This window comes from Rattus norvegicus, chromosome 11 (assembly GCF_036323735.1).
Source record: "Rattus norvegicus strain BN/NHsdMcwi chromosome 11, GRCr8, whole genome shotgun sequence".
NCBI classification, from domain to species: Eukaryota; Metazoa; Chordata; class Mammalia; order Rodentia; family Muridae; genus Rattus; species Rattus norvegicus.
Genome location: NC_086029.1, coordinates 73,829,967 through 73,856,144, shown reverse-complemented (window position 1 = coordinate 73,856,144; position 26,178 = coordinate 73,829,967). Strand labels below are relative to the sequence as shown.

At 37.4% G+C, this 26,178-nt stretch overlaps 1 protein-coding gene and 1 long non-coding RNA gene across 5 annotated transcripts in view; one reads left to right on the top strand and one right to left on the bottom strand.

The window, feature by feature from the left end:
• The window catches only part of LOC134481073 (uncharacterized), a 33,101-nt gene extending 16,208 nt beyond the window's left edge, over nucleotides 1-16,893 (bottom strand). Inside the window, exons 1-3 of one of the 3 annotated variants that reach the window (XR_010056286.1) lie at nucleotides 16,454-16,893; nucleotides 8,347-8,441; nucleotides 75-225 (exon numbers count right to left, since the gene is read on the bottom strand). This is a non-coding gene — a long non-coding RNA (uncharacterized LOC134481073). Of the gene's footprint in view, nucleotides 1-74; nucleotides 226-935; nucleotides 1,202-8,346; nucleotides 8,442-16,453 lie in introns of those variants that run through there. The other 2 variants (XR_010056284.1, XR_010056285.1) reach the window with 2 other exon arrangements.
• Nucleotides 1-26,178, top strand: part of Lsamp (limbic system-associated membrane protein) — a 2,169,735-nt gene that overhangs the window by 366,875 nt on the left and 1,776,682 nt on the right. The gene's annotated exons all lie outside the window — the stretch shown is intronic.

Sequence of the window (26,178 nt, the reverse complement as noted above, 5' to 3'; positions counted from 1 at the left end):
GTTATTTATTTATAGTGAACACATCAGCACTGTCAGACAGAAAAGAAGTTAAAAATCTCTGTAAAATTATTTACTTCAGCTTTGTCTTGATATTTGCTCATGAGTTACTTCTCCCTTGTGCTTCTTCAAAGTTCACATTGTGTGGTCTTGAGTGTCCTTCTATTTAGAAGCTGGTTTGAATTTGATGGGAAATTACTGTGCTTGTCATATGTATACCTGTTGGAACTGAAACACATTTACATACATAAAGAATAGTATTGTTTGTTAAATAATACTTAGCTAAGACAAGTTTACTGTGGTTGGGGTCTGCTTATTTTTTTAATCATTGTTTCCATCTTTTTTGCTTGTTGTTGTCTTTTCATTTCTTTTTTTAAGTTGGGGCACCTGTGGTGTAGTTCTGCCCTTCATACATCATAGAAGATCCCCAGACCCCAGATGCAAGTCAATGACAAAGAGGGGAACCCAGAAATCTCACACAAATACAATACTACCATCCATTACAGGCACTAATAGTGGAAGGAGAACTGGAAAATTACAGGCAAAGAGAGTAGCATTTTGAATGTTTTCCTTATACCTGGCTAACCTCAGCTTGTAGTGTCTTTTCTCCTGGGGTCAAGCTGATTGGGACAGGCGAGTCTATCACCATTAGTGCATCCTTAAATGACAAGTTCACAATGCTCTGGTTACAGGGCAGAACTGGAATCTTCACCTGCATCTCATCTGGGTCCTGTCTTCTGCATCCCAGATAGAACTGAGTAGCATAGCAGGATTATTACCACTGAGGTGGCATTTGACCTGACCTATAGCACCTGGGAAATGCTATAACAGGTATTGTAAGAAATATAGTGCTTATCCCCAGACAGTTGGAGGAAAATCAGACAGAATGTCATCTGTGTGAGATACTGGGTGTTATAAGGATTAATTAGTAGCACATATACTTTAGATATTTTGAGTTTTATTTTGCCTTCCTAGAGAAGCAACAGATTTGGAGGGCCAGTACAATGCTTGTATCTGATGTAGTGTTATGCCAACAGTCATAAGAGTCAGGAGCCTCTCCGGCTATGGAGACTACATTGACATCTTCCTCTTCTTTTTCTGTTCATTGCTTATGCAGCTTCTGAGAGTTTGCTGGTCTAGGGCACATCCTTTTCTCACCTCTGAAGTTCAGTGGTCTCAAGAATACCTGGGAAGCCTTGACTTTCTTTGAAACAAGGACAAAGGAACAACATTAAGGTGTTTTATACTTAGACACTGGCTCTTTTTTAAAAGCTAAGGGAGACTGTCCATCTTCCTTTATGTGAGAAACACATGTTTTAATCCTGGAGAAGATAGGGGATGTGAAATGTACTTAGATGACAGCATGAAAAAGAATTTCAATCTGACTCTTGTTCATTCACATGGCAAAAGCCTTACAGAGCAAGGAACCTTGGGCCCTGCTAGGTAATGGAAGGCCAATCTGAGGGCTACATAAAGGGACCAAGCAGTTTTGTTTTAGAATCAAAGAATAATAGAACCAAAGGTACCCAACATGAAAAGTGTTTAAATCCTCCCATTTTCAGATGAAACAACCAACACACAGGGACTTGGTGTTATTTAGAGCTTTTAAAACATATTTGATACTTTTCAAACTATGGGTAGAAGTCCTAAAAGCCCTTTTAACACTACTTCGTTACTGTATTTTTTTGTTTTTTTTTCTTTCTTTCATGACCTCTGTTGTTGTCAAAGATCCATTGTTTCTTATTAACTTGGGAGCATTGAGTCAATAAACCCACCAAGAGCTTTTGTGCATTTGGAAAGCACTACCCTCATGGCATCCATGAAGAAGCTTCCTAGAGAAAAGTTATGACAGTAAATTTCTGTAACAGATGTTCCCTTCCCTTCCCTTCCCTTCCCTTCCCTTCCCTTCCCTTCCCTTCCCTTCCCTTCCCTTCCCTTTTCTTCCCTTCCCTCCCCTCTCCTCCCCTCCCCTCCCTTCCCTGCCCTGCCATGGCCTTCCCTGCCCTTCCCTCCCCCTACCTTAATTGCTAAACACAAATAGAAACACATTTTAACAACAGACATATCAAATAAAGTGATTATCACTCTTGGTTTTTGAAATGCCAATAGTTTGGGTGCCTGTTAACATTTGAATCTTGCTTAAAATGGCATTTTATTAGTTACTTTCACGTCATTGCTACAGAATGTCTGAGGAGAATAAACCCTGAGAGGAATGATATACATTTTCTTATGTTCCAGAAGCTTCATATTATGGTAGGCAAAATAGATCTTCTCATGCTACATGGCAGAGATCTAAGAAAGGAAGAGTAGGATTCAAACCCAGAATGAGACTATAACTTTCATAGGCTAATCCCTAGTAATCACTTCTGTCAACTGGGCCCACCATGCAAAGGTTTCACAACCTTCTGACATAGGACCATCGGATGGGTCAAACACTTCACAACCTATTGGGTCTGTTGGGGGTAGTAAAGATTCAAACAACAACAACAACAAAACATGCTCTGAAATGCAAATGTAAGCATTCTTTGGAAAGTCTGATAGACAGTGTTCTGTTGGGGCAAACACGTGAAGTAACGTTTTGGTCAAGAGGACACAGGCATGAAAGTCTAAGAGAGACTCACCAAGGAACATTTTGCAGAAGCAGACACAGCAGAGAGGATGTTTTGCCAAAGCAAGCTCATGAAAAGATACATGATGAAGGATTCTTTACTAAGGACATACATGTATTGGTCTGCCTTATATTGCATAGAGTTGAACTCCATTTTTCAGAACTCCATAGAGAGAAATGCACCAAAACAACTTCTGGCGGTATGCTGCAGTTTCTTGCCTCTTCAGAGGACTTGAGCTGATTTATGTCACCAGAGACAGACACAGTGCTAAGGCAAGGCACATACTGGGGCAAGACCTGTGGAGGACATGTGATGTTTGAAGGAGCATAAATAGAACAGGATGGACATCAACAGAGGCTGAGCTTGCCTTGCTGGTACAGCTAGCTGTGCAGTGCTCGTGGGTCTCGAGTCTTAGCTAATCTTTGGTTTCCTGAGAGAGGCACAGCCAAGAACTTCTCCTGGTGCCCTTCCTGGTCCCTCCTGCTGACGAGTGCTTAAGTTAAGGCCTGACTGTCTATGCTAGATAGTGCCACAGCTACTGATTCCTGTTTACTATCCCAACTCTACCTGACTGAAGTGTTGTGATTTCTGTGAAAAGTTTGCAAGTGGATCGATCTGTCTCTCTGCCTACTAAACTATGAACTCAACTGCTGATTTCCAGACAATACAGATGGGAGTTGCTCCCAAAACTTTTTCAACAGGTCCATTTTCCTCTGCATCCTTTCTTTCCTACTACCTCTGGTGGCTAGCGGGCTAAGAGGAGGTTAAGGCTTATAACTATCACTAAAAATCAGGTTTGAAAAAATTAATGTTATAATTTACTTTTTTTGAAACTGTCTATGATATGTGTGTCCCGAATACACACAAATACTACTACTCAGTGACTTGATAGAAATTCTGAAGTTCCCCAATAGTTTTGAGTGTGTTCTGAACTCAGAGAACCACGAGCTCGTCTTTTTCATGACCTTGCCCTTAGGTTATTTGATTATGATGGCTTTAGTGAAATGGCAATAACCATTACACAAATACACTTATAATTCTGTTTTTAGGAATAAACTTATTAGGGAAATTAAATCTAATTAAGTATGTAGAAATGTACAATTAATTGTCTCTTGCATACTCCATAATATCAGGATGTGGTTATTTTTTGATGCCTGAAGTAGGCTGAGCATGACATCAGTGTTCATATTCCTTGTACAATACAAGTTTTAAAAATAACCAAGAAACATATTCTTACATTGTGGAGGCAGCACAGGCATCTTATAATATGTGAAAAGCAACAGTTTTTTTTGCATTCCTGTTTGGCAAAATGGCAGGAAAAGTTAAATGCCAGGTCCATATTTCTTTGTACCATCTGGATACCCATGTCAGCTATTAGTATATTCTGAAGTGTGAGTATGCTCTTAGTTTCCATGATAAACCCCATCTATAACTGACTGGTTTAGCCACAATTCAACTAAAGGAGAAAAAAACAATAAAAAATGTATAAAATATTGAGTCAAGTTTATAGAGAAAGATAAAATCCCAAGCTCTAGACACGTATAGAAGGAGAACATGATATCAAATGGTATACAAAAAAATAATAATAAATGCTCTGATGGGAGCTACTATATATTATTGTGTTGAGGAAGATATCTGGGTAGCCTCACATGTTGGTCAAAGCCCTTACATGCTGTAATTAAAGCTGTGATAGTACCTACAATTTGTACAATGTGAGACTTTGAGAATAATCAATGGTCTTTGTTCCCGCCATCTGCCCCACATCTTGTTTCCCTGGCAACAGTTACAACCTGATTTTATGAATTTTCAGAATTAAGCTCACAGTTCATTTCATAGGTATGTTTTTTTTAGGTGAGTCAATATTTGAAAAGAAGAAAAGAATACCTAAAAGCAACTTCCAAACTCCATAGGTTGTCATTTCTCACACAGAGGGCTACAAAGTGCCCACCAGTGTCCTCTCTCTGAATGTCTTCTTATTGGCAATCATTCTTCCTACTCAGGATTTCAGCATTTGAAATGGGATTTGTATGGGTGACCCAGAAGATAGGAGGGATGACAGGAGAAAAGTCAACAGAACAGGGTTAGATAATGAACAAGAACATCCTGTAGGAATTGATGGAGACCTCACAAATATACAAAATGCTAGAGAAGACTAGATGAGAGATGCAACAGGTCAGAAAAAAATGGGAAGTAAATTCATGCCGACCTAGCACAAACTGATAAAAACAGTTGACTGGCTTGTTACCATATCCATAGTCATGTAAATTCTGTTCTTTGAGCAAATAAATAAATGCAAACAAAGAATTGTAAAAATCAAAACTATCCCATGCACTACTAGATGCCCAAACATATATTAATATTTTACATGAGAAAAGTATGTTGAACTTAGAATGTGACTCTATCAGGGAGATGGCAAGTACTATAAACTAATTTAAAGAATATGCATCCAAATCTCTGGAAAATCTAGGAATTATTTATGTCAGTCTGATAACAAATGACCCACACATGTTTTATAATCTAATATGTTGTTATTATTTTTCGTACTACAATTATCAGATTTTGAAGAGGAAATATAACTAAGCAAAGGTATGTGTGTAATACATCTCACATGGAAATGAGTTTCAGATTATAACAATATGAGAGGGAAACTTTCTTAATATAGTCTGTGTTTTCTGCATGGACAATCATGTTTATATTGCTGGTGTTAGAAAATAATAAGTTATATTCTAGATATGTTTTATATACCTTCTGCCACCTTTATAGGAACATGTTTTGACCTTAGATAAGACTATTCCTGAAAATAGTTTTCCATGTCATCTAAAGCATAATTCTGTAATGGTAAGTCATGTTAAACAGGTTTCTCAGTCCATATTAATACAAAGGGATTGAATCTGGAGACAGATTGTTTCCATATGTATGTACTTGTGGTCAGGTAGAGCTTTCGTAGGACTTGCATAACTTTCCTGGGCTGAGTGCTATGCACACCTCTAGATATGGTTTCAGAGCAGATTCTAAAATATTGGGATGTGGGGGAGAGACAGTTTTGAAAAAGAAAAAAAATCTCAGAGAAATCAAGACGCTTCACTCTAGTCACTGATGGTTCAACACTGCTTTCTGTAAACTTGAAAATGTCATTGCAATATCAGGTTGGATTCCCTGTTCACTCTGACATAATCCCATAAGGATCCATATTTTGCACAGACAGAGGATGAATTCAGAAACTGATGTCACTGTAGCTAACTGTCCTTGAGAGTAGAGGACAATCTCGCATTTCTAAGAGGCAGGCTGTGATAGGCACATTTTGACTGTTTTTCTAGGTGCCTGCCAGATTTTCTCCACCACTCTGTGAATTTTCTCATCACTGCTCTTAGTCTAATCAAGGTTATGGCAGCTTAGCAAATTCTCTGCACCTTCAAGGTGCTTCCACTCAAAAATTATGTCCCGAGTATTATCTGCTAAGTCATAGATGATGTTTTCAAATTATTTGAGGCATCAACAGCCATTTTAGGCAGCTCTTTAGTTCGTCTTTTGAAGCCTTACAAAGTTTGCGTTGCTTTCCAATCGTGAGATTTTCTTTTTCAATCTAACAACACTTAGCACTTAGGAGCTCTGCTGTGACAGCCAGCTGGGTCCCATTCTGTTTGCTATTTTAGTACAATGTCAATGGGTGGGTCACACCAATGGTTATAAAGAAAAAGTCAAACCGCAATGTGCAATGAAGAGTATTTCCTTTTATCCTTTAAAAATAAAAAGTAACTTTATCTTGAATGTATAGAGGACATGGGAACTCACTTTGAAAAAGTAGAGTATGGGAAAAAATAGTAAGTTGATAATGGAGAAACTCAGTAAACTCTGCCTTTCTGGGTTAACAAGATGAACAGTACTAATTCATGTAGATATCATATATTTCTGATAAAATGTGATAAGGGAGGCATGATATCTGCCCACCATCTGAACTGTCAGCCTCTATGCTCAGAATAATTGTGGGAAATTTAGAATAGGAAAACTCAATTTGAGGAAATCCCACAAAAATATTAACTAGTAGTCTTTGCAACTGTCAAGATTGTGAACAAGGAAACCTGACAAATTATCAGAGACTAATGGAGTGGAAGATAAAATGCAATTCAGCTAGACCCTTGAAGAGATTAAAAAAATACATAGTAGCAAAACTAATGAGATCTGACTGAAGACTTCCTTCTAGCCAGCAGAGGTATGCAAGTCAGTGGCTGTTTATCAGGTTGCCCCTAGGTTGATTCAGCTATTTGTGTAGAAGAACTCAGATTATGGTCCATCGGTTTGTGTTCACTATGAAACAACGTATTCTGGTTACACACGTCTGTATTAGTACCCATAATTTTTCATATGTCTTATAGTAAATAGATTGATCACACATTTATTGTTCCATAGTTTTGTCATGGAAGCCTGAATTTAGGTGACTTCAAATGTTTCTTCCAGCGGACCATAAGGGCATGATCTGGTTTAGCTCCTATGCGTAGATCTTGCTTGACTAGCTTCTCTCCATATACATTCATGAGGCCTGGCCTCTATGCCAGTGTATAGTATCCAGAAAATCATCCTAAATTGGATCTCAGGTTAATGATCTCTATTAGATTCGTCTCCAAGGACACTGCATCCATGTAAAATCATCTTTGAGTAATTGTGAGTATTACAACACAATTTTTTCATGAAAATTATTACATTTAGTTTTGTGTATGTATACGAGTGCACATACGTGCCTGAACTCACAAGCATACATGTGCGTGCGCAAAACAGACACAACACACAGAGGCATGTATTGCATGTGAACATGCACAGGTATGAGGGCAGGTGACTGGAGGCCCTATGTGGTTACTGGCTATCAAACGCAGGTTGTTAGGTAAGCAACTTTAATCACTGAATCTACTCAAAGTTCTGGAGCATATCTTCTTTGGCTCCTTTTGCTATCATGCCACACCAAATACATGACCAATCTCGTCATGATTTATCTACTGAAGTTTGCTCAAATCATGCACTTCTCTTCCTTTGTATCGTCACCATCACTGCTCATCCAGACCGTGATCCTTGCTCCTCTAGGCAATGATAAAATTTCCAATTATGATTTTGCTCTGCTCAAGTAAATTCCATGTTTGGATGATAAATGTTATCAAACAATTTCAACCACCTATGCTTGAGAACCTTCCAGAAACATCCACGTCTCTGGAAATAAATAACTAAACCTTTTTTATAGCCCTGAGTCCTGTGTGCACTGTCAACATATTAGGCAATCCAGAAACAAATTTCTAAATCATTCCATTAAAGTTAACCTCACCAACTCCTGGCCATGACAGAAAGCCAGGAGTCCTTCCTATCATGGCTTTTGCCTGGGCCATGCTTTGTCTAGCTAACCATCTACTCAGCCTTGATACCACCCTGTTCTCTACCTTCAATATCAGTTCAGGCATCAAGACTGCTTCCTCTCCCTCCCTGAAACAGAACAGCTCCTTTTTATGTGCTATCTGAATCCCTCAAATTCTTCAGAGTGTCTACCACATTCTAAAATTTTATATATTTGGCTATCACTGGACCCAAGATATGTAACATAGAAAGTGGATTTTTACTTTCTGTCTTAAGCTCTTCCCTACCACAATGCACCCCACACTCAATTCTTAATAATGGTATGGCTTTAACTTCCATTATACATTTTGATATCTTTTCCTTGTCTATTATAATGTTCCTTGCTATATTTATTGTTAATACTTACCTTACATTGACGTTAAAGGGTTAATCCATGCACATTATGTCAGTCATGTACAATTTAAGAACAAAATTAACAATTTTTTTTAGTGATTTCCCAACCTGGTGGCAAAAAAAAATCCAAATTGATTATGTGAGTCTAAATAATATATTAAAAATAAAACTATTCCCATATTGAATTAACCATCTAATAAATTTATTATATTACTTCCAATTATCTATGGATATAGGATATCTATATCATCTATCTATCTATCTATCTATCTATTATCTATCTCTCTATGTATCTATCTATTATCTATCTTCTACCTATCATCTATTTTTGTGTATATATACATATCAATATTGGCATATCTATGTCTACATTAAAAATGTTTTAAGTGTTTTGCAACTGCGTGTTGACTGACTTTCGATTGATGCCTCAGAAGTGGCTATGTGGATTGAAATGTTCCTTGATCCTTTTATTCATATCATGAATAGGTCTTCCCACATGTCGAGAATATGCTTCAATATCATACCACTATGCCTTCTCAGGCTTGGTGGTACAGCATTAAACCTTCACATTCTGATTGGCTGGCCAAGTATAGACACTCGCTACTCAGGTCTTTATCATTCACGTCTCTCCAAAGCAATTGTAGCCTACTTCCAGACAACATAGTAGACAAAAGTGCCCTGGAAATTTTCATTTGTATAGTATTCTGGGGTTTGATTACAGCAATTATATACAGTGGTGTTATTTTTTATATGCACAAGATAGAGGGAGGAGAGATGGGGTTTCCAATGGAAGAAATATTTCCTCAGATTAAAATTTAATGTACCATAATGGCATTTTCAGCATAAATAAATGCCCCTAACACTTAATGTATAAATTTTAAAACTATATAATGAGCACTTAGAGTGTGTGCGTTAATTTGGAGACATACAATGGTGTGGGTAGACACCGACTTTGTTACATGGGGCTGCTGTTCTATTTCCTAATGCAACAGAATCACTAAGAGTGACTTTTTAACGAATGCTAGTTTCAGAGTCATTAATGTGGTTCCCTAAAACTTTATGTCTCTAGGTAAGTAGAAGACATGTGCACCTCTACCTAGAAACTCGATTCTCCAGAAGGACATGAGCTACACAGACAGAAACATGGAAATTCAAGTGCGGTTATAACAGCATAACCTCCATCTTGAGTAGCTGTGATAGAACAGAAGAAATTTCAACTGCACCCCCCCCAAGATTCTCATAAATTCTGAACACTACTGTACCCACTTTGGACATGTGAAGGTCTGAATGTATAACTGTTCTGGAAGACATTGAATTATGAGGCTGCCCACTTATCAAAATCTGAAAAAGGATTTGTCCTAATTGTCCATTATCAACTTATGAAAGGGCCAGATGGGAAATTTGGGTCAGAGAAAACTTATCTAAGAAAAACCTGAAGCATCAGGGCTGTGTTCTTGTGTATGGTCAAATCTATTTTTAAACACACTTACCTACATGTCTCTCCAATGAATACTCCACCCCGTTACAATTTTCTATACAATTCTATTTCCAGCGTTAAATAGGATGCAATATCACCCCAGACAAGTAATAAACATTTTGTAGCAAAGACAGAACTAAGTCAAAGTCCAGCCTCCCTCTCAGAGAACACTTACTCTATGGTTTAGGTTCACCTGCATTACATGGCTAAGAACTGGTTGGAGTAACATAACCCTGCCTGCCCAGTACTCAGCACTCAGCACTCAGCACTTTGCTTTCTTCTAGCATTCCCTGACCTTCTGCCACATCTGCCCTCTGCCTTATTAATGACTTCTCCTGGATTCAGACCAATCAAATGAATTCTTATTTGCAAATGTTAAAGATGCAAATATTTGGTAATCTTTCGTATCCTGTCAAAATATTTTCTTGTATGTTGTACTTGATTTTTAAGAGACTATTTTTGTAGCAGTTGTATGTTCACAACAAATTGCAATCGACCTCCCGCTTGCACACATGCATCGCCTCTGCTATCTGACAGCATAATTCCCTTAACTGGTATCTGCATTATGATTGGTTATCCTAAATTGACATGTCATTACCATCCAAAGCTCATGCTATACATGAATATTTTCTTGGTGCTAGATAGTATGAGTTTAGACAAATGAACAATAAATGCAGAATAGCCACAACCATAGTAGAAGATTATATAGTATATTTTCAGTGCTCTGAATGTATTTGCATTCTGTCTATCCATGTTTTCCTGCTTTTCAGGAGGCTTTAAAAGCAAATGCTACTTTTACCATCTCTTCTTTTGACTTTTTTTCTGAAAATCAAAAGGTTGACATATGCCCTGTGTCTTCCTTTCTAATTTCAGAACAGCTTTCTTCTGTGTGTTAGTACATACATATTTAAGTGCATCTATGCCTTTTTCTGACTATTTTTATAGTGGTGAAAAATATTTAGTGTCTCTGTGTCTCCACTCCCTCCTTTACATACAGGAAAGAGTAGGAGGGTTTCATTGCTTCCAAGCTTGGGAAATTAATAAAGAAACCTATTAATGTTTACAGACAGGATTTCAGGAGGACCTAATCTTATAACTAATTTGGGCAAACAATGAGGAAGAGTTATTGGGGGATTGTGAAATGGGAAGATCATGTGTAGTTCATTAAGAAACTGCCAACTGACCTCTAACGAGCCCTTGAAGTGTTGCCTTTTTACGAGCATTGAGAGAGAATTCTCATTGTCGCTCAGTCCTTTTTGTTGCTGGTAATGGCCTTGCTTTTGACAGTCACAATATAGAGTGCTGTGTAAATATTTTGATTTTATTTATCCAAGGAATAATACATAGTATTTGCTATCCCCGGAGGAGTGACAGAATTTTCTCATTTTTTTTCTGCTAAGATCTGTGTTTTCTTACCTAGTCTTTTGTGTTCTTTTCATTTTGGGGAAGTTAGGGAAACATTTTATGGCACGGTCTTCTGCAAATCTTCACTTCTAGTCTCTGGTTGCTCTTCTCACTCCCTTGATAGTGCTTGATTTTATTTTGTTGTTTGTTTCTTACTTGAAACTGTCAGGTGTCATCATGCTCTTGTTTTTGGCTCTTGGCACAGAGCATGGCCCTTAAACACCCACTGCTAGTCATCTTGGAAGACTTTTAGTGAATAACTCTGTAACTGTTTTGTGTGATTCAAATCTCTTTTACCTCTTACCATTCACATGATGACCAGGAGAGAAAACACTTTAGAACATATAAAAGTCTATGATTTGTCTAGTACTGTGGTGTGTACTTGCCCGAGGAACTTGAAGAGCCCTTCCATCCATCGTGACTAGTTATAAAACTGTTATTTGGCAGGAAATGCCATGGTTACTTCTTGTGGCAACCCTAAGTGGCAAGGTATTCATTTATTCAAAAATAAGATAGAGAATAAAGTTACCTAGTTTCTATTAGAGTTAGCAATGCTTTCATAAGCCATTTTCTATGGATAATTTATTTTACCCCTAATTCTACTCTTATGTATGGCATGGTCATGAGTAACAGCTGCAGAATAAAGGCCATCCTCTTGTATTTCAGTGACACTTAACAGACTTCTGACTTGCAGAACACTCTTCCCTGCTTCTTTTCCACTGACAGGAATGAATGCCAGCCAAAAGCTGAAAACCGAAATAGCAAAATAAAAATATGTTTAAGTGGAAGGATTTTAAAACCGGGCACATGAATGAGAAATGAAAAATGAGTGCCATTCAGATAGGCTCTTACCAAAACCTTCTAAATACCTGGCAGCTCTTTCATTAGAAGGAAGGACTCACATTTCCCTTAACTTTGCTTAGAATCAAGACAGAACAACCTCTTGACCCTGAAGGCCTTTACGAATTAGTCCTGGCCTGAGCAGAGCCCTTATATGAGCAGGAATTGGAAAGGGCACAGGCAGTGCCTCGCTTTGTGGCGGGACCACCAATGAGCTGCCAACATGCTGTTGAACTGAAACAGACGAGCCAGGCTCCACATATGACAATCATTCCAGCCCTGGCAGTTAAGGGAGCCTGTGAAAAAGAGACGCATTGAAGAGTCCCCTGCTTTGTAATCTCCAAGATGCAGGTTGTTTGCCTAAGGATTAGAGCAGCGGAACACTAATCTCTGATTGCTGTCTCAGGAGCTCCAGTGCCACCAACCTCACTGGAACTCAATTCTCCTGTAAACTGAGAGCATATGAATTGATGATTGACAGGCCTGCTTCTGCTTTGTTCCTTCCATTCCCACTATATTTCTTGGTTTGTGTGTTAAAATAAAAACACAGCGATTTGTATTTAAGTTTGCATGGCACACTTTGTTGTTTCCTACATCCTTTCTGCCTGATTGCAGTGCACTGAGTCTAATGACAGCTGTCCCTGACACTGTCCCTGACACTGTCCCTGACACTGTCCCTGACACCGCTCAGCCTTCTTCCGCTTTAACCCAGTTACCCTGCTCAGCTACCTTTCACCAATGCCAGTCTCAGAACCAAGTTATTTTCTTTACCTTTAAGAACATAGGTTTTAATAGCTCATCGATTACCAATATCCCTTTTAGCAGTAATATCTACTGTACTCTCATTGGGAGATATCCTTTTTCCAACAGAGTTATTGATAGTCCCGTTCATGATGATCGTTTGGATATTTGCTTTGCATGAGTCTGAGTTCTCTAAGACAGAATAATTTTCATGTACTCTGCAGAGCATGATGACAAGACCCTGGAAGCTCTATGTGTTTACTTTCTCCAATTTCCCCTTATAGCGTCATCTCTATCATCTTTTTAGTTGATAAAAACCATCCCTGCATTTGCCAGTGCTCCCTCATCTCCCAGGATCTGAAGCCTCGCCCGGTGACAAGTTCTCTCAAGCCATAATGCATGCGTTCTCTAAATGTCTGTATGTGGCAGGACTTACTAGAATTTAAATGGACCGACTGATTTTTCCTTTAGTTCTACAACCTGATGCATTTTAATCTATAGGCATAACTGCATGGGCTAATTTGCATGGCCAATACACAGGTGCACAGCTATGCATATTTATTTTAAGTAATTTAGGATGTTAATTTTATAGATATGATAATGCAATTTTAAGTTTAGAAAAATCATGGTACTGATGTCTGGCAGGGTTGGGCGTCTGTAAAATTCAGCAGTGCACCTATATCATATTTCTACAGCTAAAAGTAACTTCTCACTTATTCAAAATGCGTAATTAATATTAATATTAAACTTGTTATTTCAAACATACACTTCGTATCTGGGTTTTCAAATTATATTTCTCTTCTTAACAGAAGGTGGTATTTTCTGCAAGGACAAAGAGTGAACATGCCCATAACTTTCTTTTTAATATATGACTATACTGTGGGGAGCAAAAGACAAAACAGAAGCTTCTTCAAGGCAGGAAAGGGAGCTTGGTAGCTTAAAGCAGTTGTAGCTTCTCCAGAGGACCCAAGTTCGGTTCCCAGCTCCAACATGGAGATCCACTATACCTATTAACTTCTATTGCCGAGGATCAGCATCCTCTTCTAGCTATGCAGAGAGAACACTCATGAAAATTATAACAGTAACTATTCTTTAAAAGTAGAGTTTCTACAGGTGAAGCAAAATGCGAGTTCAAAATCATGTCTCTTTAATGTCAGCTCAACCCTCTTCTGTTTGCATTTTAATAGCATCTAAAGGACCTCAGGGTAGTCTCATGGTTCTTTCAAACCCTGTGTGAAACAGAGAATTAGGTAGCATTTGTTACTAGAAGAACATGAGTCAAGTCCAAGTATCATTTGGATTTCATTTAAGTTCCTTAATTTGAATAAGTATTATTATCTCTCTACTAATTGCAGTACCATCAAATAAAGGGTGACTCTGATATATTGTTAAAGTAGGTTTTAGAGAGATGTTTTGGGGTACAGTAAAGCACACAAATATAATGCACTAACATGCATTATGTGCACATCCTGCAGCTTAAAAATGAGGCTTGGTGAAGACCAGCTTTCCAAATTTCATCTGAAGGATATTATATCTCACTTATGATTCCCACTGTTGCTTTTATACAATCATAAAGACTTAATGATATTGCATCAAGACACATTAGTATTTCCGTTGAGCTAGGGTGATACTAAACCTACCTGAACCTTAACTTCTCATATGATCTTAATAACAGGTCATATTTCAAAGCAACTAGAGAGCCTATGTTAGGGGTACAAATGACCAAGTCAAAGCTATAACTTGACTATACAATGCAGTATGAAGAGATGAAGAGGAATATCTCTGGGACGGCTTCCTATCTCAAGAACATTTGGATTAAAAATAACACTATCCTATGTTGTCCTCAGAACTACTGAGAACCTAAGGCATCTTTGTTTTGGTGGAAGCATGATCACCCATATCAGGGTGTTACACAGTGTAGATAGCATAAAAATCATGGGAGCATGTTATATATGAACAGGAGCATCAACACGGTGAAAAACATTCCAGCCCAAACTTGTTTTCCTCTTTAAAACTGGGCATATTAAAAATTTATTTTCACCAAGCTGTGGAGAAGGCATGCATTATTGATAACATCATGCTTTATAGAGTTTCAGAATTTCTAGCGCTTCCAGGTCTATCATCTGCCCTGCAATGTAGTAAAAAGAACATTCCATAGAGCCTCTTCTAAGGTTCTCTGGGTACAATAATGTGAGAGAGTCCAACCATCTTCATTTCTTTCTTGTCATTTGCCCTTCTATTTTGCTTTGACCACATTCCCTATCCATAGAAGTCATGGGAAAGAAAGTATGCTGTCTTGAAACAATATTTCCTGAGATTTCTTTTAATGAAAGGAGGGATCATGAGAAAGAATCATAGAGCAGACACAAGTTCTCCAACTGGCTGAGCAGAATGATGAAACGAAGAATGGGAGGTGGTTCTCTGACTGAGGGCCACAGAGCTCCTAATGCAAACTCCATGTCTTGTGACCTCTGATGTGTTTTGTAGACTGTATTAGAAAAATGCACAGCTAGTTTTACTAGCTTTGGAGATTACTGAATATGAACTAAAATGTCATGATATTGAACCTTAAGTGAGTTCCTCATATCATTATCAAACAACCCAGATGTCTTCTATCAATCACACAGAGTAAGATAATCTGACCTTACACTGTTTTTTATGATTGTGTAATGTAGGCCAGCGATATTATTTTGCATACAGATCTTGTACAAAATCATCTTTTGATATCATATTTTCCACCAGTCTTTTTGATTCTCATGTAGTCTTGTCTAGCCATCTGGATCTGGAATACTAGGGAAGAGTGTAAGCTTACCTTTGCAGCTCTCCAGTTTTTCCTCTCCAGCTCAGAGGCATGGGAGAGCATGTGTAGTCACTGGTACAGAGAAATCTGTAATTTTTATTGTATTTTTATCTGCAAATATATATTTATTTCCATATCCATCTGTGTATGAAGATCACCAGTTGCCAGCTGAATCTGTGGAGGCTGTGAATATCACCTCAATTCTGGCCTCCTTTTGTTTGAGCTCCAAATACCCTTGCTCTCTTCTGGGAACCAGAAATGCTGAAGTAATATTTAAGGTACCCACTATCAAAAATAGGTTAACGTGCCTTGCCATATATCGAAATTACTGTAATGTTGCTATGATAATGCACCATGAACAGGGAAATTTATAAAAGAAAATTCATTGGGGCCTTAAGGTTTGAGGATTAAAGTCTATAACCATCATGGTAAGAAGCACAAGCAGCAGGTAGGCTGACATGTTATGGGAACAGTAGCTGAGAGCTCCCATCTTGAGATACAAGCACACGGGCAGAGGAAGCTCACTAGTAAGATCAAAGCCTGCTCTACAAGGAAGCATGTCTCCACACATCCGAATCTTCTCAAATACTTTCACCTACAGGGACCAATTATTCAGACATATGAATCCATGGGGGATGGGCATTCACGATCACACTTTCCTTTGGTTTCCACCCTCTCATTAAATTTCAAATCCTAATGTTGCCCAACTACAAAGATTATAGCTATAAGTCTAATATTGGATTTCTTTTTCCCTAGTGTTCAAGGCAATGATAGTTTACACCTTAATTTTGTATAGTTTGGCTAACCGGAAGCAGGGATAAAGCTTAGGTCTGGTCAGAAAAAGATGAATTATATTACCAACTGTAGAGGGCCGCAACAACATTCGCCACCACTAGATGGCGCTGGCTTCCACTGCACCCCACGTAGAAGGCCAGGATAGCCTCTGCCATTAAAAGATGGCACCAGCCTTCGCCCCGCCAGCCGGCTCCCTTTCAGGAAGTTAACTGTGCGCATGTGCAAGAGTGCCTTCGTGCCAGGTCTTTGCCCACTCCGGGGCGTGCCTTATGAGATCATGGGTAAACAACCAATCAGGTGTGGATGCGCCGCACTAGAGTGTTTATAAGCGCGCCATGTTGGCGCGGCGGGCCCTTCCTCTTCTAAGATTAATAAAGTTGGTCACAGTAAGGATTTCTATGTACCCGCGGGTTTCCTGCCGGCGGGAAGTCTCGCGCGGGACAACCAACAGTTTTCTACTTTTAATATTCATTTTCTTGGTGAGGCACATCATCTCAACCCAAAATAAACAGTGTTTTTTTTCTGAAAAATATAATATGCAGTTGATGAATGGGAAGGCATCATGGGCTTACTATTAGTCCTGACTTAGCTATTCTTTCTGAGTTTACTAGAATTCACTCTTGTCCTTCTCATGACTGCGTCCTTGCAGATAATTTAATTTACAAGGAATCCAAGATCAGCTTTTTGGTGAATAAACAAATTAATTACTCTAATATAATTTTTCAATCATAAATCTTATTCCCACTACATTTTTAGAAAAAAATCAATTTTATTTTGACTTGAGTAACACCTTCATTTTTAAACTTTAAAGTGCTACAGCTTACATATAGAGTCCCATAGGAGCTTCAGAACATTGGAGAATAGGACCTACTTTCTCCTTGCTGAAGGACCGCCACCTATTCAAGCTGTCTTTTCATCATTTCTTCCTTCTTTATTTCTTTTTTCTTCCTTCCTTCTTTCTTTCTTCTTTCAACTTTTTATCTTTGTTATTCTGTTCAGTTCAGCTAGTATAACAGTGGCAACTAACACTAAAATGTTGCTCCATAAAAAGAACTTTTAATATTTTTAAGACTTTAATAAGTTTCCATATCATAATAGAGATATGGAGAACTACCTGAATGTGGAACAGTTAGCTGCCCCTTTTTTCTTCCTCAATTGAAATGTGTTTCCAGAGGCAAAGAGCAACTACACCAATTTTCAAGTGGATTGTGAGTTTTAAGAGACATTAATATTTATGCTCCTTTAGCAAGAGATGTTTCTAAAGGGATGAATTAATTTTGTGTTATCCCAATGTCTACAAAAGGATCACTTGAATAATAATTTTAAAAGTTATTTGTCCAGGGAAATTATTTTAGCAAATTTTCCCATAAATGCCAAAATTGCCTCTACTTGGGATTTCTGATCCAATCTGGGTATTGAGTCTGACTCATCAGTAGATTTCATGAAAGGTCAAGGGACCTAGACTTTTGGTGTCAGTCACAGGCAGGTACAATAGATGACATAAAGGCAAAAACTCTGATCTGATCAGTTAGTCTTCAACAAGAAAATATGAGAGAGTCTGTAGATGCCCAGTCTAAGAAACTCCCTGGAGAGAATCCTCTTAACTGCTGTGTGTCTCAGCACCCAATAGCAGCTTGATTCAGCTAATGTACCTATTTATAAACTAATTGTTAATGAATAAACTCTGAGTACTGGTGAGATGAAATCAAGGCATTTTCTTCATCTTCCAACTACATACAATAAAATGCCAAGATATATGACATATAATAGATGATAGATGATAGATGATGTGTTATGCGTGATGAGTGATAGGATATAAAACTAGAAGGGTGACTGATTAGGTTCCTGAAAGAATGATGTGAAAGTTTGATGATTGCTATTGGAATTGAAGAAATTAAAAACCTCAAACTGCCAAAAGTTGCAAACAAAAAATGAAAAATAAAACAATTTACTCCTATATACAAGAGCAATGAATTAGGAAAAGACATCCTTAACGACAAAAAGTCAATAAGTACTTGGCTATGGCCACTATCATAGAAAAAAATATGAGTCCACCACAACTGCACTAGCAATGGCTGAACTAGGAAATCTTAACTCTTCTGGTCATCACAATGAATGTTTACATACAGAATTTCAGTAAGTCCTATTCTTCAACTTATTTGAAGTATCAGTGAAGAAAGGGTAGATCTTCACGATATCTACACCTGCATTAGTAATAAAATTCTCTTTCTCCATCCTAATCTGGATTAGAGCCAGAGGAATGCCGTTCAGAGATGTTTATATAGTATCCATCATTTCAAAAAATAAGCAAAAGCATATGTTTCAATCACTTTTCATTTTAGTTCAATTAAAAAGTAATCAATAGACACCAACAGTGAGATGACATAGACCATATATTTTCTCACAAACGTTTTAATAAAGTCACCATTAAAATGGTTCAATGAACAATTACAAGTTCTCTGGAAACAGAGTCTCTGCCAAGAAAATGAGGCTCTTAAGAGAGAAGGGTCATGAAGGTGTCAATAAGCTAGAAGTCAATAAAAGGGAAACAAAAATCACAAACAGAATGCACTAGCAATAAAAAAGCATAAACCCCACTGAATAGGTTCAATATCAGAAGGACCAATCAAATGGCTTCTTACATAGAACAACAGAAAGTATCCATTTGGAATATGAAAAAAAAATTGAAAAAGAGTTGGAGCCATGATGCTAGTTAAGAACTGAGGCAGGGCTGAAAAAAAATTACTCAAAGATGTTATGGCCAAACTTAGAAAAATGAATGAAGTTAAAACATGTAAAAAAATAGTTGATTTGAGCCCTATATAGCTACAACAGCTACATCCAACAAATGTGTTAGGTATGGTGTACTTAAAACTTAGAAAACTGAAAACACAGCAAAATATATTGAAAGCAAGACAGCTACAAAATGGCAACCTTTACATTGGTGAAAAAGTTTAATGGTAATAGAATTTTCAATAGAGCCCATGAAGACTAATAAGAAGTAGCATGTGAAAATAAAAGGCAAAAGAAAAATCAGGTCAGAGACCAATATTCATTAAAGATATTCTTTAGTAAGGACAAAGGGCATGGAGCAGTGACTTTAACATCAGGACTCAGAAGGCAGAGGCAGGAGAACCTGTCTGAGTTCAAGGCTAACCTAGTCTACATAGTGACTCTGTTTCCAAAAGACAAAAAAAAAAAAAAAAAAAGGAATGAAATAAAATTCAGAAATTTTCAGTGAAGTACTAATGAGAACTTGTAGTAGGAGGACCAATCCTAAAATAATGGCAAATTTATTAAAATATTGATTGCAAATTTTCTCTACATTTTATTTTTCAAAATTATACTTGACAGTTGACATACATATAACACATTCTAACACTGCTCTAAGTTTGAGTAAATGTATTTTAAATGTCTATGTTATAAACTAGAGTAAAGAAACATAAAGTTAGAGTTTCTATGCTTTATTGATGTCAATAAGCTTAGATGTGATGTGTTCAGTATGTACTACATATGCCTTGAATTACAAAGATACACAAAAAGTTAACTTTATGATACTCCAGGCAATGGAAGTTTTAAAATAACTGGTGCAATCCAGAGAACAGTAATTAAAAAGGAAAATAAATAGACAAAGGGACAGAGAAGACAAAAAGCCAATAAATATACCATAGTTAATTTCTAATGTATGAAATGATTGCTTTAGAGGTAAGTGACAAAACTATTCTAAGTTTAAAAAAAACTAAAAGAATTAAAATCATAAATTATCTATAACTTATCTAAAATAAATAAATACATTTCATGTACAATAATACAAGTAAGTTGGAAGAAAGGGGTGGAAAATGATGTGATATACAAATATAAAATGAGAGAGTAAAATGTCTATATTAACACCAAATAAAAGATATTTCAGGGTCAATAAATTACCAGAAACAAAGCCAAAAAAAAAATCAACAGTTAGAAAAAGCAATCCTCAGTAGGTTTTATATGCACCATATAACACCCTCACCTAAATAAGATAGAAGTGAAAGGAGAAACAGACAGACACACAACTGTGGGTGGTTATTGAAATGCCTTCCTTATGCAGTGATAAAATTCATGGAGGCAAAGTATCAGTGATATCAGGCAAAAATCCTCAATCCTAATGAATAGGACACCCAACACAGTACCATAAAAATGCACAGTTTTAATTGTCCATGGGATACATACCAAGACAGACCACATCCTGTGTCACAAAACACATTTATATGAATAAAATTATGCAAAATGTATATCTTTGGCTCAGTGGACTAGAATTTGAATGCAATATAACTGAAGATAAATAAAAAGTCAGAACTCTTATAGCTAAGCAACACACTTCTTTTTTTTTTTTTTTTTTTTTTCGGAGCTGGGGACCGAACCCAGGGCAACACACTTCTAAACGGTCTATAAATCAAAGAAGATGCCCCAACGGAAAATTTAAAAAATATATTAAGTTGAAGGAAGATGAAGATGCAGTATATGACTGGCTAACACAGTGCTTTGTGCAAAGTGTGACATTCCAAATGACTTTGCTGTAAGGTGTGGGGAAATATCTGAAAAATCTGACTACCCAGAACACTAGAAAACTGAAATAAACAGAAAAAAAAAAGAAAGAAAGAAATGCAACATGAAAACCCACTAAAATGGATCAGGCGTCAGGGAGAGGGCTTTTCCAGGTAAAGTCCTTTCCATGCAGCCATAATGGTCTTTGTTGAAGTCAACAGTCTTACCCAAAGATGAAAGGACAATGTTAACAACCAGCAAAGTTGATAGAAGATGATCGATGATAGGTAGAAAGATGATAGATAGATAGATAGATAGATAGATAGATAGATAGATAGACAGACAGATGCTAGAGAAAAATGTTTTGTACACTTGAAAAGAAACAAAGGGTACCACTGAACATGTTCTAGATAGGGAAAGGATGCTAAGCAGATATAAGAAAGGACTACGCCAGCAAATTTCTTATCTTAAATGATAGTACCAATTTCTCAAAATGACAAAATGCAACTCGCACATCAAGAAACTGAAATGGTGGTTCTCATAGACCTAGTAAAAGAATTTGTAATTTTAAAAATTCTCCAAAGCAATCTTTAAGGCAGAATGTTTCTTTAGACAATTCTTTGACATGTATAAAAACTTAACACAAACTCTGCAAAAGGTCTTCCAAAAAGCAAACAAAACAGAGAGCAAGTTACTTTCTATCAACTCTATGAAATGTATTAGCTATAGAAATAATGTATATAAATTAATTTACATAAAATATATGTAGATGTATATTTAAACATATATTCACATTAAACCTATATATCAAAACACCATGACCAAATGCTGTTTATGCAATTTGATATTATGCTGGTTTTATGTTTGATAACAAACCAGTGTAATCTGCCTTTGATTGCAAGCTAATTCATGAAAGTTTACGAGATTATATTTATTAATATAGAGAAATCATTTGACAGATCTCAACAATTGTTTGTTATAGCATCTCTTGGATAATCAGAAACAGTAGTGAATTTCCTCACCTTTAAGAACATCTGCACATGCTACAAATAACATTTGTAATATTGACAAACAGAATAATTTCTCCTAATTCTGTAAGTCTGGCATATATCCTAAGGGATATAGCTACATTACAGTTTTAGGATTCATGGCTCAAGGAACATCATGGGCTTGTGGGGAGGGGGTGTGAGAGCCGGCATACAAGGAAGTTTGTTATGAAATAGTCCTATCTAGAAACGGTTGCATACACAAAACAGGAGCAATGTCAACCATTGGACTTGTTAATATTGAAGAAGGTAAACCTTAAGGGGTCTCACCCTTAGACGAAGAACTATCAGAAAGTAAGGAATCTTAAGAATATAGAATTATCCTCCGCAAAGTATGAGCCTCCATATTTGTTGTCCAAAGGAGTGTCCAGAGGTGTGTTGTCTAGACGAGTGTCAAACTTGAAGTTATATATACACAAACGACAAAAGCATATTCAGTCATCTGTAGTTTGTAGTATGAGTGCGTGTGTGTGTGTGTGTGTGTGTGTGTGTGTGTGTGTGTGTGTGTGTAGCAATAATAATGTAGGAATAAGATGTAATCAATGTTGTGGGACAACGGACCATGCCAGGACACTTGGTAAGGTAGAGTTGGTCCGCAGGTACCCACTCGGAACAGTAGGCACCGCCCTGATCCTTATTAGATTTCCGGCCTTGAACACATTCCACAGTTCCCACATAAGGAAACGTGACCTGTGGCTACACAGCCCAGGACAGAGTTCTCCATGCTAATTCAAATAGAGTTTGAATGGAATAACTGAAGAAAACATAAAAAGTCAGAACTCATAAAATTAGAGGCACTGAGGGTTAAGCCAATAATCTTTGCTTCCCGGACATTCCTCCCTGCAAAAAGTATTTCATCTGTGCTCCATCCTGAGAAGTTGACATGCATCTACTTTCCATAATCGGTACGGATAAACATGGACTGTCTCTTCCATTGAATTGCCATGGGGAGCATGGAGAAGGTCTTTCCCTCCAGAGCACAGCCTAAGTTTACCTCAGAAGGCTTCTCTGAGCTTGCAACCACTGCTACCATCATAGGTGAGCTAAGCTGGAGCTCCCATTTTCCTAGCACTGGATTCATTGTTGTCCTCAGCCCATGTGCTTGCAATGGTCCTGGCCTTGTCACAGGCCCGTTGACACCATTCTACATTCCTAACTCATCTGTGCGACACCTCATTGGCATCTGGACACCCAGGGTGTCAGGGATCCCCAACTGTTGCCTCTCCCTTCTTATACTGTGTTTTCATACCCCCTGAGCAGTGTTTAGCCACTTCCCTAAAGCCCAACACCCAACTCAACGGCAGTGTAACCTGGAGATAGAGTTAAACACTCCCTGCTTTTTGCCTCACTAGAAGTGTATCCCACAGCCCAGTGGCTAACCTTCCCCCCACACACAACACATACAATATGACAGTATGGGAGTGGTTCAAGGGAGAATAGCTGAAAATGGACTGGAGGTAGAAAAAGGAAGGGAAGAGTGGCGTGACTCCATATCAAATAAAACATGTTAGAAATGATTACTTTTTAAAAATTAAAGCATCAAGTTATTTATCAGGGCAGATAATTGAATCAAAGTAGCTAAAACCGAAAATTCAGGAAAAGTCAATTCATCTATGTGACTCAAAGTATTGAAATGGATAGAAAACTACAGGACCACACACTGGTGATACTGAAGTGCTTACAGAGAATAAATTCTCCTGACATCTGAGTTATCACTAGGAGAGAACCATTTCACTAGGAAAAAAATGCTTTCTAGGAAAGGCAAACATGATGTTTCCAAGGACCTTTGCTTAAGGAGGTCTTAATCAAATCAGTTCCCACATAAAACCAAAAGAAGCGAATTCAAGCTAATAACCTATTTCCCAAATCAGTGAAAGGTAAATAGAGTCCACAAAGGGCTCAATGCAGGCACTCCATCATCTTCATCATGTCCCTAGTCAAATGCCTCTCTCTAAGGTGGCAGTACATCTTAACCCACTTCTGAAACCAAACATGTCTACCTTGGTAATGCTCAGAGAGCACCTGTCCATAACAATGTTAGGATTTAGGAAATGGTACAGGAATAGCAAAGTTTGGACATACTCCCAGAGTGGGTAAGAGTCCATTTTAAAAAGCAATACTCTGAAGCACTGCATATGATCCTTGAAAGTATAACCCTTGACTACAGGAGCAATAATAAGGGTTGCACCAGTCGAGGCTGAACAAGTAGTTGTGGGACAAATGTCTTTGCAGAATTATTTTTTTATGAAGTTTTGGTGACCTGTGTTCAAACCTGTGCTTTTTCCAATGTTTTGTGATGGTTACAGTGAGACAAAAATGCTGGAGACCTCTCTCTTCAGAACTTCCTGCCTCTGTTTATTTTTCTGAGGGCTGACACAATGGTGTCGGAACTCCACTTGATTCTGTCAACACTTCAAGGAGTAATTGGAAATAAACCAATTATTTCCCAGTGTAATTACCAAAATATAAAACTTATGATATATATCTGACATTTACTGATACAGTAGGCAGCAAAAGCTTTTAAGCGAGTTTCAATTGTGCTCAAACTTCCCAATAGGTAGGAGTGAAAATTGCGTATTATATTGAAAACCTGTAGGATTCTAAGCTCTATAATATGAAACTGTGAAAGTGTCTGTGATTCTATAAATGTCTTCAAATATAATCTTAATACCACTACAGATTTTTAATGAATCCATAATTGAAGTTAATGATAAATTCAGTTAGAAATGAGTGACAACAGTTTTTCTTTTCCTTCCCCCCACCCCCAAAGCTCACAGATCTATTCGAAATCCCTTGTGCAGAAATGTTCAGTCAGTTATGAAACTGCCTGAAGGGACTCTTGCTCCATCCAAAGGGTTACCCTCAGAGACAAATTCAGCAGTCACCATTCCTCTTTACATTGTGACTGATAAAGGGTTTATTTTGTCAGATTTTATTGTCATCCAGCTAGAAACTTATTCTTACTGTAATTTCCATCTGTCCCAAGACCATTCCTTCAATCTTTCATGTTACATTTAAAATTAGGGCATATTTTCTAGATTTATACTCAGTGCTCTATATATAATATTATTACTCCCAAGGAACAAAGGAGACCTATTATAATTGGGCACTGACTGGCTATCTAGTTATATCAGGGCATTAAGGTAAATGATGAACAGTTGATTTTATCGTTACTATTGGGAGAAGGTGGAGATTTATTATAGATTTTGTTCTTGTTGATGCTGTTCATACTGCTGCTGTTATTGGTAAGATATAATTTAATACATTTATAGCCAGTAGAAAAATATAGATGCCTAGAGAGTTTGAATATATAGTCATAATACAACAGAAATGGTGGAGAATAGAAGTTCAAATCCCATCTCCTCCTACATTAATATATGGTGGGAGTTTTGCTTCCGATGGGTAAGATAATTGAGGGAAGAATTCTCTTACTTCATTAACTTTAACTTTCTGTATGTACCTACAATTTTTCACTTTAGAATTATAGAATTTTGTAAAAATCTGTGGTTTGTAATTTAGTGCTAGAAATGATGGACTAACAGATTTAATATTCCACTTCTCTACATAATCCTTTACCCCCCAGAGCACAGAAAACATTTATACTAAACATATATTCTTTTAGTATTTGGAGATAGCTAATTTCTCTTTTAATGTGTCAAGCTTTTAAATGATTATCTTTCAAAATAATGTAACTGTACTTGCCACAGATTGCATGAGAATTTTAAAAAATTATATGCTTTTGGCCTACTTGTATTCATTCTAATTTTTTGTATATGAGTGTTTTGCTGAAACACACACACACACACACACACACACACACACACACACACACACTACCTTTGTGCCCAGTGCCCAGAGAATTCTGCTGAGGAAGTAAGGGTGTTAAATACCCAGGAACTGAAGTTCAGATGTTTGGGAAACGCTACAGGGTACTGGAAATTGACTTCCTTGGAAAGAACAATAAGTATTCTTAAACACTATGAAATCTCTCCATCTCCTGTCATAAAAGTCTATGATTATTCTGTATTTACTTATTTTATTATTTTTTTCTCATGTTAGCTTTGAGGTGCCGTCCTCATTTTCACTGGGTGTTTGATTTGGCTGTGACTTTCTGTGTAAAGCAGGTGGATAAAGATCACATCGTGAGGTTGTAGGGGTTTTCCTTTTAAGTTCTCCTTTGGATCTTCATGATAAGATGCACAGATGTTTGTGCCTGGAGAT